General features: G+C 40.1%; 2 protein-coding genes across 5 annotated transcripts in view; one reads left to right on the plus strand and one right to left on the minus strand.

Annotated features, from left to right (window-relative positions):
• SPRYD7 (SPRY domain containing 7) overlaps window positions 1-14,491 on the plus strand; it is a 132,408-nt gene that overhangs the window by 75,199 nt on the left and 42,718 nt on the right. The window lies entirely within an intron of this gene.
• Window positions 1-14,491, minus strand: part of TRIM13 (tripartite motif containing 13) — a 40,897-nt gene that overhangs the window by 16,801 nt on the left and 9,605 nt on the right. For both annotated transcript variants that reach the window (XM_054701475.1, XM_037527269.2), the window contains exon 2: window positions 1,252-1,421. The gene's annotated coding sequence lies outside the window, so the exon portion shown is untranslated. The remainder of the gene's footprint in view (window positions 1-1,251; window positions 1,422-14,491) is intronic.

Raw genomic sequence — 14,491 nt, forward strand, 5'->3', positions numbered from 1 at the left:
CATAGTTTTATTTAAGTTTCTATCTTTTGTGATACATTTTTACAGGTAGAATTTCTAATATATACAATACACATATATGAAATATATATTTTCCTATGGTTGTGTTATTTAGTGCTATTGTTTTTGTCCTGAACCTGAAAATGTAAACTGCCAGCTTTCTTTTCACCTGTTCACACATAAGTGATAACAAAAGGGACAGTGCCAAATTTGGTGTACAATGAAATGTATATTGTCACCGTGGAATCATCTCATATCTGAAACTGGAGCAATTCTGTGCAGGAAAGGGGTGCTGGTGAGCTTTCTCAGTTAGAGTGGAACATTTTATTATTCTGTTCTTCCCTTGCTTATAGCTGCCAAGGTAATGAACTCAAGTTTCAACATTCTCCAGTGAGAATCCGTGGCAATAAAAATCACTCATATTTCAAGATATAGCAAAAAAGGATGGCCTTTGCAGTCAGGTCTGCATCCAAACCCTAGCTTGGCCACTTTTTAGTTGTTCAAGTTCCTTAGTATCTCTAAGCCTCAGTTTTCTCTTCTCTAAGGTGATTCATTTGATTATAATAATTCGTTTAATATATAAAGCAACCAACATTGTATTTGACACCTAGGAGGTGCTTAATAAATGCTTGCTACTGTTACACAAAAAAAGAAAACCAGGCTGGTTTTGGATTACAGTTGCCTTGGATTTGTAGACTTGAGGCTTAAGAGTGAGTGATAGATGTAATCAGAGCTAAACTGCCCACACAATAGAGGGAAGCTAGTTAGCATCAGTCCAGAGTGGTGTAATAAGCATATATTCTTCCACTTCTATACTTCCTCCCTTGTTCATAGGGAAAGGAGAAAAAAGGAAAGAAAAACAAACAATGAAAGGGAGGCTTTTGTTAAAGCTCTACAATCTCAAAGTATTCCATTAAGAAAATAATTTATCCGTAAAAATAACAAGTATCACAAAAGTCAAAAACTTACCTAAAGGCCTCCCTGGTGGCACAAGGGGTTAAGCACAGCACTGTGAAGCTATCCAAAGCCTCTGCAGCGCCAGTTCAATCTCCGGCAGGCCAGGGAGAAACCCACATGGCACAGCAGACCTCTCCTGTCTGGCACACTGCTACCCTCAGCAGTGTATTTCAGTCAGTCTGCCTGTTTTGTTCCCCACTCTGTCTCTGGTGGATCCTCTCACCCCCGGCACCTCTGGCCTGTACCCCACTTCTTGTTCACATAAATAAACAAATCTTAAAAAAAAAAACAACTTACCTAAGACTTGATGAAATTAAAGGAATTAGTCCTTAGGTTAGAAGAAAATTCCAGATTCCACATATTTCAGTTGTACAGTGAAGATAAATGGAGTAAATAGCAAGATCAGCTTTGGAAGAGAATGAGAGACACTTAAGCATTGGCAAACTTCGCGTTTAGTTGTGCTGTTTCTGTGTGTAGAAAGAAAAACTGTTAAGACTGAGGTAATTAAGGTGATACTAGCATTTGCTTCTTATCATATACTCAGAATTATGGCTAGATACCAAAAGCACCAATTAAGGAATTTCCCATTTGGTTAAAGAAACATGTCTTAAAAATATGAACTAGTTCTGGTAACTGCATAACAGTGGTTATTAAAGAGCCAACATGAGTGGTGAAGACAAGCGCAAGGGATGGCATCAGAAATACCAGATTTCACAGGGGACCTGGCAGTAAAATGGACCCTTCAAAGATCATAGGATTTGAAGATGAGAAGAAAGAACATTGACAGTAAGGAACACAGACTTAAGGTAATAATAAGCGCTGATACCGAGTCAGTGAAGAGTGTGTCCTGGCTTGGATATAATGTTTGACATCAAACTATAGAACATTTTAAATGTCAGGTTAAGAGTTGAACTTCATTCTGTAGAAAATGGGAAGCCACTGAATAATTATATACATGGCACTAATAAGGCAAAGGCAGAATTTTAGGAAGATTGATTTGATAACAGAAACTAAGATTTATTATTAAAGAGATTTATTATTGGGCCTCCCCGGTGGCGCAGCAGTTGAGCGCTGGGTTGCGAAGCTGCCCGCGGCCTCTGCAGCGCCGGTTCGATCCCCAGCTGCTCCCCGGCCACCGGAGGAGGGTCCCACATGGCACGCAGACCTCTCCTGCCGCCCGCTGCTCCCCTCAGCAGTGTACTTCGGTCCTTCTGCCTGCTCTGCTCCCCGCTCTGGCTCTGGTGAATTCTCTCACCCTCCTGCACTTCTGACTGTACCCAGTGCATGTATAAACAAACAAATAAATAAATGAAACATGCCTCTATTAAAAAAAAAAGTGTTTAAAAAAAAAAAAAGAGATTTATTATTAAAATTCCTTTAATATTTTTGAGTCATTGAAAATTATAGATGTTTGAAATACAATAATGTATATAACAGTACACATATGTGGTTGGGTCCTATTCAACCATTTATTATAAGATGTTTATTAAATTTCCCAAATTGTAAATGAAATGTGACAAATACTGCTCTAAAAATACTCATATATCAGTCATATATATAATTTACCTTACTATAATGATCTTAACTATAGTGTGATGAAGGCTCTATGTTGCTTAGCTATGCTTCAGAGTATATCTCACTAGAGCTTTAAAAATCATTACATTACAATTTCCCATATGTTTCACGTTACCTAATTGTCTGCTATGTGAATGTCCCCTATTTGTTTTTATCATTCTGACTTACTGTGCTGTGCATAATTCTCTCAAAATCCCTCTATTTTGTTGAAATTGGCTGCATCTCATCCTTTCTTATGGCTATATAATACCCATGTGTATACATATACCACATCATGTTGATTCAATCATCCGTCCATGGACATTTTGGCTGCTTTCTAGCAGCTATGAACATTCATATGGGCTTTTGTGTTGATGGCTCATATTCTTTAGATCTATGCCCAAGAGTGAGATTGCTGGGACATATGGTATTTCCATTTTTAGTTTTTTAGGTAAATCTGGATTGCTTTCCATAATGGTTGCCCCAGTTTACATTTCCACCAACTTTGTAATAAGGTCCCTCTTTCTCTGAATCTTTTCCAGCATTTGTTGTTGGAGTTTTTATAATATTGTGCCATTCTTGCAGGTGTGAGATTATACTTCTTTGTGGTTTTAACATGCATGACTCTTTTGGAAGCAGTTATGTACATGTTTTCCTCTGTCTTTTGACCTTCAGGATATCCTCTTTGGTGAATTATTTGTTCATATATGTTACCCATTTATTAATTTCTTTTTTATTGTTTAATTGCATGATTTTTTAAAATGTATCTTGGCTATTAATCCTGTGTATATGTATTATGTATTTTCTCCCATTCAATAGGTTGTCTTTTTAATTGTCTTTTATTTTATTTTGCTGAATAGTAGCTTTTTTTTTTTTTTTATATATAGAGGCATGTTTTCTTTCTTTCTTTCTTTCTTTTGTTTTGTTTTTTTTTTTGTTTATACATGCACTGGGTACAGTCAGAAGCGCGGGAGGGTGAGAGAATTCACCAGAGCCAGAGCGGGGAGCAGAGCAGGCAGAAGGACCGAAGAACACTGCTGAGGGGAGCAGCGGGCGGCAGGAGAGGTCTGCACGCCATGTGGGACCCTCCTCCGGTGGCCGGGGAGCAGCCGGGGATCGAACCGGCGCCGCAGAGGCCGCGGGCAGCTTCGCAACCCAGCGCTCAACCGCTGCGCCACCGGGGAGGCCCCTGAATAGTAGCTTTTTAAGTTGAAGTAATCCCAATGGTTTATTTTTGTTTTTAATTACCTTTCCATAGGAGGCAAGTCAACTAAATTATCTTAACATTGATATAATGTAATGTACTGCCAGTGATTTCTTTTATACGTGTTGTTGCTGAAATCTTATATCTAAATCTTTAATTCATTAAGAGTTTATTTTTGTATATAGGGTTAAGTATTCCTACTTCATCCTTTTATGTGGTTTTCCAATTTTGCCAGCACCATTTTTTTTTTTAATTTTTTTTTTCTATAGAGGCATGTTTTATTTATTTATTTATTTGCTTGTTTGTTTGTTTTGTTTATACATGCACTGGGTACAGTCAGAAGCGCGGGAGGGTGAGAGAATTCACCAGAGCCAGAGCGGGGAGCAGAGCAGGCAGAAGGACCGAAGTACACTGCTGAGGGGAGCAGCGGGCGGCAGGAGAGGTCTGCGTGCCATGTGGGACCCTCCTCCGGTGGCCTGGGAGCAGCCGGGGATCGAACCGGTGCCGCAGAGGCTCGGGCAGCTTCGCAACCCAGCACTCAACCGCTGCGCCACCAGGGAGGCCCGCCAGCACCATTTATTAAAGAAACTCTTTTCCCCCATTTTGTGGTCATAGCTGCTTTATCATAGATAGGTTCTGGTATATATGTGGATTTATTTCTTAACTTTCTATTCTATTCCATTGATCCATGCATTATTTTTGTGCCAGTACTATATTGTTTTTAGTATGTTGCTTTGTAGTAAAGTTTGAAATTAGGTAACATGATACCTCCATTTCCCTCCAAATCACTGTTGCAATTTGATGCTTTTTATGGATCCATATAAATTTCAATATTTTTGTTCAGTTTCTTTGAAAAATAGTGCTGATATTTAATGGGAATTGTGCTGAATTTGCATATTATTTTAGGCAGGATAGTCATTTTTATTATAGTCTCCTCCTTCATGAGCATGGAATATCCTTCCATATTCTTATGTCACTAGGTCCTTTAATAGCATCTTGTAGTTCTTGTGCTGATCTTTTGCCTCCTTTTTCAGGTTGATTCAAAGGTACTTAATTCTCTTTTTTTTTTTTTAAGATTTATTTATTTAATTATTTATACAAGCACTGGGTACAGTCAGAAGCGTGGGAGGGTGAGAGAACCCACCAGAGCCAGAGCAGAGCAGGCAGAAGGACCAAAGTACACTGCTGAGGGGATCCAACCAGCGCTGCAGAGGCTGCAGGCAGCTTCACAACCCAGCTCTCAACCGCTGCGCCACCTGGGAGGCCCGATACTGATACTTAATTCTCTTTGAAGTAACTATAAGTGGAGGTTTTTTTCTTGATTTCTTTGCCTGTTTGTTTGCATTACAAAAGCAATGGATTTTTGTATGGTGATTTTGTAATCTGTCAAGTTGCTATATTAATTTATTGTTTTGAATAATTTTGATGGAGTTTTTACGATTTTCTATTTATAATATCATATTGTCTGTGAATAGTAATACTTTCACTTCTTCTTTTTTTGACTTGAATTCCCTTTATTTCCTGTTTTTGCCTGATAGCTCTGACCAAAACCTCTAGTGCTAAGTTAAACAGAAGTGATAACAAAGCATCCTTGTCTTTTCCCCTATCTTAAGAGGAAAGCTTTCCAAAAGAGACAGTAACCAAAACTAAGAGATACCCCACTGATTGGGAGAAAATTTTTGCACACAACACTAATGATAAAGGACTGATCACAAAAATCTACAAAGAGCTGATGAGACTCAACAAAAACGAAGTAAATAACCCAGTCAAAAATAGGCAGAAGAGCTAAAAAGAAACTTCTCTAAAGAGAAAATGCAAATGGCCCATGCATATGAAAAAATGTTCAACATCACTTGTAATAAGGGAAATGCAAATCAAAACTACAATGAGATACCATCTTACACCAGTGAGAATGGCACATATTAAAAAAACTAGCAACAACAAATGTTGGTGAGGATGTGGAGAAAAAGGAACTCTCCTGCACTGCTGGTGGGAGTGCAAACTGGTCTAACCACTATGGAGAGCTATGTGGTGGTTCCTCAATCTGCTAAAGATGAAGTGTCCATGTGATCCACCAATTCCCTCCTAGGTATTTACCCAAAGGACACAGAAACATTAATTCCAAAGGGCACCTGCACCCCTATGTTTATAGCAGCACTATTTACAATAGGTAAGCTATGGAAACAACCCAAATGCCCAAAAATAGATGACTGGATCAAGAAGATGTAGTACATATACACAATGGAATATTACTCAGCAATTAAAAAAGATAAGCTCATGCAATTTGCAGCAACATGGATGGAGCTGGAAGGGATCATGCTCAGTGAAATAAGCCAGAAAGAAAAAGAAAAATACCAGATAGTCTCACGCATAGTAGGAATTTAGAAAACCTAAATAAAGGACCAGGAAAAAGACAAATTATAATAAAGTAAAAATCAAAATCAACAAGCAACTACAAACCAGGGACACACTACAAGGGGGAAAGAAGGGAGTAGTATCAAAACAAGGGTGGTGGGAATTGTATGGGGACTATAACCAAGATGAAAATGCATATATTGTGCAAAAATGAAAACTGATGTAAGAAATATATAAAATAAAATAAAGAGGAAAGCTTTCAGTTTTTCAGCATTGAGTATTATATTGGCCATTGGTTGATGATATATGACCTTTAGTATATTGAAGTGGGTTCCTTCTATTCCCATTTCTTTTTTTTTTTAACTTTTTTTTTTTTTAAGATTTACTTTTCATTTATGCAATAGCTAGGGTACAGGCCAGAGGCTCGGGAGGGTGAGCGGATTCAGCAGAGACAGAGTAGCGAGCAGAACAGGCAGATGGACCGATGTGGGAATCTCCCTGGCCTGCAGGGAATCGAAACCGCGCTGCAGAGGCTGCGGAGAGCTTCACAACGCTGCGCTCAACCCACTGCACAACCAGGGAGGCCTATTGCCATTTCTTTAGAGTTTTTACAATAAATGGTAAGCACCACAATTTACATACTAAGTACCTTTATTCCAGTACTGTCTGGGGAACTTAGAAATATCCTAATTATCCATCAAAACAATAAAGTTAAATGAATCCTGGTACATTCATACAAAGTAACATACATAGCCTTTTTAAGATCATGTTTTCAAAGACTATTAAACTTGAAAAATTCACAATCTTTTATTAAGAAAGGCAAATTGCGGGCCTCCCCGGTGGCGCGGCGGTTGAGTGCTGGGTTGCGAAGTTCCCCGCAGCCTCTGCAGCGCCGGTTCGATCCCTGGCTGCTCCCCGGAGGAGGGTCCCTCATGGCGCACAGACCTCTCCTGCCGCCCGCTGCTCCCCTCAGCAGTGTACTTCAGTCCTTATGCCTGTTCTGCTCTCTGCTCTGGCTCTGGTGAATTCTCTCACCCTCCCGCACTTCTGACTGTAACCAGTGCTTGTATAAATAAATAAATCTTAATAAAAAAAAGAAAGAAAAGAAAGGCAAATTGCAAAATAGTGTATCTAGCATGATATGGGTTATTTGTCCATTTGCATGTATATGCACATATTAAAAAGATTGATCACAACATTAATAGTTGTTACTCCGAGGTGGTAAAAATTGAAAATGACTTTTATTTTCCCCTGATTCTTCATTGGATTTTTCAAAATTTCTATCATGGTCATACATGTATTATTTTTGTAATAATTTGTAAAATTTGCTTTGGGGGAAAAGTTTGGTAGTTCCTCTAAATGTTAAACAAAGTTACTATGTGATCCAGCAAGTCTGCTCCTAAATATATACCCAAGAGAAATAAAAATATGTATCTTCACTATTATTTGTAAACAAATATTCATAGCAGCATTATTTAGAATAGCCCCCAAAATGGAGACATTTAAAATGTCCATCATAGAATATGCAATATGTTAGTCTATACAGTGGACTATTACTATTCAGCTATGAAAAGGAATGACATTCTGACTGATATTGCAACATGAATCAAACTTGAATACATTAAGGAAACTGAAAGGAGTCAAACAAAAAGCCAACAGTGTATGATTCCATTCAGAGATGCTACAAGAGCTATCTAACTCCTTAGGAAAAGCAATATAAGGATAATGGGTATCCCAGAAAGTGAAGAAAGCAGAAAGGGAACAGAGCTTATCCAAAAAATGATAGTTAAGGACTTCCCAAACTTAAGGAAGAAACTGAATACACAAAACCTTAAAACAGAATATTTGGTTATCTAAATAAATGCAGAGACCTACATCAACATACTAGTGAAACTATCAAAAGTCCAAGAATTACAGATATTCTTTAGAATCTATTTCTATAGAAATTTGGATATCTATAGACTATCAAAAGTCCAAGAAATAATATTAACAAAATTATTATAGAAAAGAAGCAGATAACATATAAAATTACCGCCATCAGGCTGTCATCAGATTTCTCTGCTGAAACCCTTAATAGGCCAGGAGAGAAAGGAATGACATTTGAAATATTCAAAGATAAAAACTGTTAGCCAAGAATACTCTATCCTTTAAACTCTCTTTCACATGCGAGAAAGAAATAGAGGTTTTCATAGGCAAAAAAAAGATGAAGGAATTCATCATGAAGGAACCTTCTTCCATGAAATGTTGAAAGGAGCTCTTCTATCTAAATTTTAAAAAAAGAAAAATTCACTAAAAATTGAACAAGCCGATAAAATAGAACCAAAGGACATTATATAACAATAAAGGGATCAATACGCATGAAGACATAACACTTACTTATATATATGTACCCAGCATAGAAGCACCAAAAAATATAAATTAATCACACATTTCTGACTGTCAAACAGAACTTTACCGAGAAAGTTGATCAGTTTCAGTGTTAAGGAATACTCTCAATATTCATATTTTTCATCTTATATTTGAAAATAGAAATATATTTCTGTGGTTGTGTGTGTAATTCACCTATTTCTGTAATCTAATTAAAAAAAAAAACTTGCAAAAGCAGCAACCAAATCTACAAAAAATCATTTTGACTCAAATTAATCCAATTTGCCGATGGAAAATAAGACCGAAGAATAAGTCTTGCATACAAGCATAACAACTCCTAATCATCCATGATGAAACTAAAGATTTGTGTGTTACTCAGAAAGGATGATTCAAAATCTTTGCTCTGTATTTGTTTAGCTTAATCTTCTATGCCTGTTGCCCTTCAGAACAGGTGACTTAAAATTGTAACATTTACTTTCATCACCAGATTGTCTGCAGTTTTGATTTTTTTAGAAAAAAAATTTTAATACCCAAAGCAATTCCTTAATTCAGTCTCTCTGAACACACACACACACACACACACACACACACACACACACGGCTTAAGTGGCCTTTAGTCTCCACACTGTTACTGGTTTGCTTTTTGTCCTTCTAGGTATTTTTCTATGCAGGAAATTATTTTTCTACCTTTTGCCTTTTCCAATAAAAAGGGAAGCTACTGAAGTCTCAAAAATTGAAAGCTGCAGGGCCTCCCCTGGTGGCGCAGGCAGTTGAGCGCAGTGCTGTGAAGCTTTCCACAGCCTCTGCAGTGTGGGTTCGATCCTGGCTGGCCGGTGAGGGTCCCACATGGCGCGGCAGACCTCTCCTGTCTCGCCCACTGCTCCCCTCAGCAGTGTATTTCGTCAGTCTGCCTGTTCTGTTCCCTGCTCGGTCTCTGGCGAATCCTCTCACCCTCCCGCACATCTGGTCTGTATGCTGGTTCTTGTATAAATAAATAAATAAATCTTTTTTTAAAAAATTGAAAGCTGCAAGGGAGCTGCAGCAAGCCTCTCTTCCCCTTCTTTCATTCTACTGAGTAGTTAAGAGCATGAGTTCTTGAGTCATATTACTGGCAGTTAATCTTGACTATATCATGTATTAGCTGAGAGACTTCGAGAAAGTTCATTTATTCACTATTTGTTCAGCAAGTAGCTATAGAATGCCCACTACCAGTCAAGGATAGAAAGGTGTACAAAACAATATTGCTGCACTTACATTTTAGTTGGTAGACAGAGAATATAGACATATGAGTGAATTTAGCATAATTTCATGTGGCAATACATGCCATGAAGAAAAATGGAACAGGGTCATTGTTAAGAATTTGCTTTTATCTGGGTGATCAGAGAAAACCTCCCCAGAGATATGACATTAAAGCAGAGAGCTAAGTATAGTTAGAAAGCAAGCTGTATGCAAAAATGTGAGAAAAAAAAAAAAAAAGCAAGTGCGAAGGTCCAGAGGCAGAAATAAACTTGGAGTGTTGGAGGAACAGCAAGAAGTCTAGTGAGATAAAACAGAGGGTAGAGAGAGTGGTGGCACATGAAGAATCCCTCTTTCCACCATCCCCTATCTTCCTATCCCTGTAGTACCCCAATTTCCCAAATACTCCAAGTCCACTGGATCCTATAGATTACAGTTTTTACAAACTTTTTGTTGCTTCTTTCCTTCCTTCTACTCTCATATCTCTACTTAACCAGCTTAAATCCAATAGCCTTTACTATGGTCACCCCTCTTCATAAAAGTTCAACTTCTGGGCCTCCCTGGTGGCGCAGCGGGTAGAGCGCTGTACTGTGAAGCTTTCCACAGCCTCTGCAGTGTGAGTTCAATCCCCAGCCAGCCAGGGAGAAACCCACATGGCGTGGCGGGCCTCTCCTGCCTTGCCCGCTGCTCCGCTCAGCAGTGTCTTTGGTCCATCTGCCTGTTGTGCTCCCCGCTCTCTCTGTACCCTAGTTCTTGTATAAATAAATAAAAATCTTTTTAAAAAGTAAAAATTCAACTCCTTTTAGCGTCATTTTTCTTCACTCAAACTTCCAATACTTCCTCCCAATGCTCATTCTTCATTGATGAATTTTCACTGAGAAAACAGAAACAAGTGATGGAGGACATATGCAGCTTCCCACCACCATATCACCCACCCACTTCCACTTGTGCACTTATTCCTCCTGTCACTAGGGCTGAAGGCATCCTACAGGTACACAAACACCACTCCCACCTGCCTTCTCTAGCTAGTTTCCTTCCTCCTCCATCAGCATAAATATTGTCATAATTTCTTCTGTTCTAACAGAAGGTGGCAACAGACCCTATTTTTCTCACATTTTGCTAACACAATCATTTTGTTGTTGTTGTTGTATTTTAATTTAAAGATTTATTTATTTAGGGCCTCCCCGGTGGCACAGCGGTTGAGCGCTGAGTTGCGAAGCTGCCCGCAGCCTCTGCAGCGCAGGTTCGAATCCCCGGCCACCAGTGAGGGTCCCACATGGCGCGCAGACCTCTCCTGCCGCCCACTGCTCCCCTCAGCAGTGTATTTCATCGTTCTGCCTGTTCTGCTCTCCGCTCTGGCTCTGGTGAATTCTCTCACCCTCTCGCACTTTTGACTGTACCAGTGCTTGTATAAATAAATAAATACATCTTAAAAAAAAGACATTTATTTATGCATACAAGAGCTGGGGTACAGGACAGAGATACAGGGAGTTAGGAGGATTCTCGAGAGACAGAGCGGGGACCAGAACAGGCAGGTTGACTGAAATACACTGCTGAGGGGAGCAGCGCGCAAGACAGGAGAGGTCTGCTTCACCATGTGGGTTTCTCTCTGGCCAGTAGGGGATGGAACTCGTGCTGCAGAGGCTGTGGATTGCTTCATAGTGTGGTGCTTAACCCCTTGCGCCAGCAGGGAGGCCCAACACAATCACTTTGACTCATTATCTTCACTTCTCCTCCTTCCTCTCCCCATTTCCTCTGAATCCACTCCAGCCAGCTTTGTGCCACCATTCCACTGAAACTGCCTCGGGTGCTAAATCTTTTGCCTTGTTAAATTTAATGGTTATTTCTCTGTCCTCCTTTCACAGAACCTATGGGCAACATTTGTGCACTTCTTTCTCCTCTGCCACCATTCTGTCCCTCACCACCACTATTGATCCTGTCTTCGATTGGGAACTAGTCTCCCTGCAGCCACTCCTGGCTTTTTATACTGTCACTGCCATGCTCAAATCACTCCCCTGACCTGGCCCTCGCTGCCACTTAGCACTCCCCATTCTCCTTTTCTGCTTCATTTTCTCCACAGCATTTATCACCACTTGATAGGATACTATTTATTTCTTTGGTTATTATTTACACTACTAGAATCTAAGTCCTATACAGAATCAATGTGTCCAGCATCTGGAATAGTGCCTGACACATAGTAGACCCTTAATAAATATTTGTTGATGAAGTTTTCCCATGTCAACCAGGAGGCAGACCATGTAGAACCTTCCAAAACCTGACAGGCTTTAGATTTTATTATGAATGTGAAGATCTGACTTACAGCTCAAAAAGACCACATTGCCATTATGTGGAAGGGCGGCTGGGCCCTGGTGGTAAGATTTGCATCAGGGGAACTGTGGAGGTTAATGCAACATCCAAGCAGGAAGGATAATAAGGACTTGAGTTAGCATCAGAAAAGGGTCAGCTTTTAAAAATCTATTTTGGGGTCCTCCCTGGTGGCCCATGGGGTTGACACACAACCTATGAAGCTATCCACAGCCACTGCAGCACAAGTTCGATCCCCAGCTGGGGAGCTGCCCACATGGGCAGCAGACCTCTCCTGACTCACCCGCTGCTCCCCTCAGCAGTGTCTTTCAGTAGATCTGCCTGCTCTGTTCCCCACTCTGTCTCTGGTGAATCCTCTCACCTCCTACGCCTCTGGCCTGTACCCCAGTTCTTGTATGCATAAATAAATCTTTAAATGTGATAAAAATTTCTTTTAAAAAATCTATTTTAGAGTTGTAGCTGACAGAATTTGTTAATAAATTGGATGAAGGGTCTGCAGGGGAAAAAGAGGAATTGGGAATAACAACCAGGTTAGTAGCCTCAATACTTAACCTGAGCCTGTTTCCTCTTCTGTGAAAGGGGGCTAATTAGAGCAGCTCCCCTTGGGACTGTGGTGAGAAAAGAGGTAGAAGAGGTCAAGTACTCACAGTGTCAGGCACATAGTAAAACCCTCAGCAAACGTTAGCTCTTATTATTGCCCCAAAGATGACTGTATTTCCCTGTTTAGTCTGTAATCAGAATTACAAAAGTATTCATCCCACAGAGGTTGAGGAGAATTTTGTTTTTGTACAGTGCTCTCCCTTCTTAAGTGACAGATTTTTAGTTTATTAATAGAATATTTAACATTAGTGTTGGAGCAGCTTACCTACACACATTTAAAGACTTAAAAGTCTCCTTTAAATAGTATTTGTGCACTCAATACTTAGAAGTAGTAACTACAAGCTGAAATTACAAACCTCTGATGACTAAAAATCAATCAAAATGTAAGAAAAATGATATCTGAAATAATGATATTTTTAAAAAGTAAACAGATATTTGTTGCACTTTAATACACCAGGAGCTAAAATACCACATTGTTTTGGTTCAGTGCAGGACACCTGGCAACGTTATTTGTCTGCATAACTCGGCCTTCTGAAAAGCCAACACCCATCCCTTTTTGGCTGCATTGGCCTGACCTCACTTCCCCCTGGAAAACTGTTTTAAACTTAGTACAGATAACATTCTGCCTCTAATACAATTCCTACCTTCTCTCAATGGGTTACCTGGTTTGGTGAGTGCCTGTGTGGGTACGTTGTTTCAAACCTCCCAAAAGCAGACCTACAGGTTGCATGTGGGGAATTTAAGGGCTGCATCAGCCTTTGAAAAACTTTCCTGCTAGTATCTTCTGTCTAGTCAGATCTCCTTGACTACTGGGTCCCCCAACTACAAGACCAGACTAGGAAGCTTTGGAGGTTGGTGAAGGGTCCCTAAATCTGAGACCTTTTTCTCTCCTTGTCCCATAATTCAACTTAATTCCTTTTACTATCTAGCAACCTATAAAGACAACTTTGAATCTGAACTGAAGCCAAAAGAACCTCCTCCCAGAGAATTTACACCATGTTTAAGTCTGTTACACTGCCTGTGTTGTCCACTTTCTCTATTCCCACCTCTAGAAGAGATCCTTGCTTCCCAACATGGAATATTGGGGCCAGCAGCCTCACGAGGGATCTTGTTAGAAATGCAAAATTAGAGGCCGTATTTTGATCCTTTTGAATCAGAATCTGAGTTTTAGCAAGATTCCCAGATGATTCCCAGTTATCTGTGAGTTTGAGAAGCCAGAAAAGGGCTCACTCCCTTCCTGGTGGCTATGGAGAATTCTTATAACAAACCTTGTTTAAGGACCTGTGAACCTCAGCCTTTTTCATAGCCATCACTTTCCAAAGAACACTGAATGTCTTGAAACACCCTCTCTGCCCTGCCCTCTCATAGCCAGGACCTCTTTTATGGGTCCCCTTCCCTTCTTGAGACTGCCACTGCTCCTCTGCTCAGGTGAGGCTCCTGAGACATTTCCTCAAAGGTGGCTTTTCTGCTCTCCTTCTCCCCATATAGGACCTCTATTACCAACCCAAGTAGTTAGTGCCCCTTCTGCACCTCTTACAGATGCTTGGCAGGTCCACTGACAGCCTCTGAGAGCTGAGGAGGATTGCCCTGACCCCGGTCCTCAGCTGGGATCTGAGTGGTCTTTCACACAGTCAGGGACTGCCTGTTCTCATGGCTTACTCTAAGTCCATAGCTTCATGGACATACTATCCTTATTCCTCTTTCCTACTAGCCACTTCCCACAGCCTCAAGAGAGAAGCAAAACACAATAATAGTTGCCTTTTGAAGACACCCAGCAAAGCAGGGGTAGAGGTGCAGGTTAAGAACCAGCCTTGGAGAGAGGGTTATGGTTCTTCTCAAACTAGAGAGCAGGAGAGGCAGGTGTACTTAAAATGTTCCAAACACTTGATTTTTGAA

The sequence above is a fragment of the Talpa occidentalis genome, unplaced genomic scaffold (assembly GCF_014898055.3).
Source record: "Talpa occidentalis isolate TD23 unplaced genomic scaffold, MPIMG_talOcc4v2.1 talOcc4.5, whole genome shotgun sequence".
Lineage (NCBI taxonomy): Eukaryota > Metazoa > Chordata > Mammalia > Eulipotyphla > Talpidae > Talpa > Talpa occidentalis.